Source organism: Anser brachyrhynchus (genome assembly GCF_964034855.1).
Source record: "Anser brachyrhynchus genome assembly, chromosome: 1".
In the NCBI taxonomy this organism is placed as follows: domain Eukaryota; kingdom Metazoa; phylum Chordata; class Aves; order Anseriformes; family Anatidae; genus Anser; species Anser brachyrhynchus.
The window spans coordinates 156,690,610-156,693,407 of NC_137694.1; the positions used below are offsets into that span (position 1 = coordinate 156,690,610).

Sequence of the window (2,798 nt, forward strand, 5' to 3'; positions counted from 1 at the left end):
AAATGCAAGAATAAGAAGCTATAATCAGGGAAAGAGCATAAAATTCCTTTTATTTCTAATAATTGCTAATAAGTTAAGAGTAAAAATTATTCTGTACTAGAAGAATATCAAAATATGATTATCTACTAAAAAATAAAAGTTTATTTCAGTGGAGGAAGGCTTTACAGAATTCTGTTTCAGTGTCAATGGATGGGAAACTTCACAGTTCTAAGACTAATTTTTTTAGCTTACTTCAGTAATATATTCTCATTTTCAAAGAGCTATTTGTACTGGCAAAATTTGGTATTTTTATTAAAACTTTTGTTCAGTTCACAGTTATATGCTGTATTAGCTTTACTGATTCTGGTATACATTATTGTTTTTAATCTACTACCCACTCAAAAGCCTCTGCAGTTCTGTAATTGTTAATGAGTAGTTAATAGCTGTAGTTTTAGGCCTCATTGAGCCAGATCCAACTAGGAGGTCACACTTTAGGTCATGCCATCAAGCTTACTGAGGATTAAAATCTTACAGAAGTCCAAGAGGCAGAGCTAAGGGTACTGCGGATGTCCATACAACACAGTGCTCTTGGAATGGCAAATGGAAAGGGAGCATCATTGCAAAGTCCCCAAAATGCTGCCTTGATTGGGAAAGAGCAGTCAGAGAGCAAGCCTTGAAAAATGCATAGTCTTCATTCAGCTTAAGTGGTCTGAAATTGCAAGCAGTGTGGGAGCCAATGTAACTACTGTATCTGCCTTCAAGATGTTTGCTCCAGCATGTAGTCAGAGAATAAGGGAGAAAATACAAAGTGGAGGAAAGAGAGTCTCCAAGGAGAGACTGAAGAGCCTGTCTGGGGGAAGTAAGATTCCTCCAGCCATCAAAAGGTGATTGACTACAGGAACAAGCCAAAAGTAGAGCAGATAGAAAGGGAAGAATAATATCAATGTGGGACATCTGTGAAGGAAACAAAAATGATAAAGAATAACCATATCCCGACCATGAAGAAAAGTAAATTGGGGTGGGGTTAAGAAAAAAAAAGTGAGAGATTGAAGAAACAACAGAGAAAACCAGGTGAGAGAAAGCAACACTGAAGTCACAACATTTTATTTATTTCAGATTTATGCATTTCTATATTCATTCATTGAAGGCGAGATTCTTTTTGAACTATCAATCATTTTTGCGAGATGTGACAAGCAGTTTTTCATCTAGGCTCCCTTTTTCCATTTCCTTCTTACACGCCTTTTCAAAGACTGACAGATCACTTCACTAAGCTATCTATCACTAGTGCTGTGTGGTAAGGCAGCAATTCTGGGTGCACATACAGACACACGCTCTTTCTCAATGGTGCAGTTGTTCTGCTGACTCCACCAACATCTGCAGCTCTGTAACAGTACTGTTTGTGTACACACCTTTCCAGGCCATTACACATGACTCGCATCCTTTCACGTGTGTAGGACACATCTACCCGACTTCTGAGTCCACGAGTGTCTCACACACTGCTGCTGGTCTCCATAAAAGTCATCGTCTGTCTCAGGGCTGAGATCAATGCCTGTAACAGAGGCTGTTAAAGGCTGCTGCCGTCCTGACCTTTTACTTCATTTGTATTAGATTCTGGGCAGAACTAAATTTGCAAAGATGATGTCAGTAAACTGATGCATGCAAAATATAACTCATTCCTTTTTCTTCAATAACCCATTTATTCTGCTATGGATAGCAGATTTTTTAATCTGCTCAACACAGTGGGTAGCAGATTTTCTATTCAATGAAAATGTATATTTTCATTCCATCTTATTAGATACTCTGAGTTTTCTGGATTTAAGAAGTTAATTATTCTGGCTTTGACTCACTTAAAATATAGCTTGAGTTCAAAAGTTTTTTGGTCTTCTTCAGGGAACCTATTATAGGAGAAATGTCTAAGCACATCTACATCAAAGCTCGGTCTCAAGGCTTTACTTACAGTGTAAATGAGAGAACTAGGGGCAAGCCTTGATCTGGAGAAGACCTTGCTTTGCCTTGAGCAGATTTACATTGAGGATATTCCAAAAATTGACTGCCACTTTGTGACCTTGCTGGAACATGCTGCTAAGTGTGCATATGCACGTGCATGTTCTTGGAGGACAAGAGAACTGGAAATTAACCCCAGTTCAATCCAGAAATTCCAGGGAGATGTGCTGACCTGGGCTAGAGCAGCATACAACATGGTGAAAGTACCCAGTGCAACTCGATCCCACCCCATGGCTCCCAAGCAATGAAGAGATGGTGACAGCTTGTTTTGAACAGCTGTGTAACAAAAGCAGGCTCAAGCCTTCTTCTGGCTCAGCCAGACTGTCTGTCTGTCCTTGGAAAGAGCACATACGGGCCGTAAGAGACAAGAAATTGGAAGCAATAGGAATGGGAAGAGGTCTTTGTGATTTGGATCGTCCCAAGCAATTCTCAGCATCCAATACCTGACTAGGTTGATGATAAGATATTGCCTCATGTGGCTTACTCGAGTAACCTTAGTATATAGGGATCCAGTATGAAGGATTTTGAAGAAAGCTCTGTGATTTCCTGAGTTCAGCAAGAAAGCAAAGCAAAGCAAAGCAAAGCAAAACAAGTCTTGCCAGTGTCTGAATGATATGCTGCAACTGATCAGAAACTGTAGTTATGAACTTCTGTGGGACATAGAGACAACTTGAAGGGAGAGGTGGGATGCTAAGACGCAGTACAAGTTATCACACACTTTTTTTTAGAAACAGATAGAAGTCTAGTACCTTTCATTCTAAATAAATAAGTCAGAGGGAAAGGATGAGTTGGAAGCTTGTTTTGATTGAATTCAC

General features: G+C 39.6%; 1 protein-coding gene across 1 annotated transcript in view; it reads right to left on the minus strand.

The window, feature by feature from the left end:
- The window catches only part of LOC308187761 (uncharacterized protein), a gene marked incomplete at its 5' end in the record, with an annotated part of 203,558 nt that overhangs the window by 37,625 nt on the left and 163,135 nt on the right, over positions 1–2,798 (minus strand). The gene's annotated exons all lie outside the window — the stretch shown is intronic.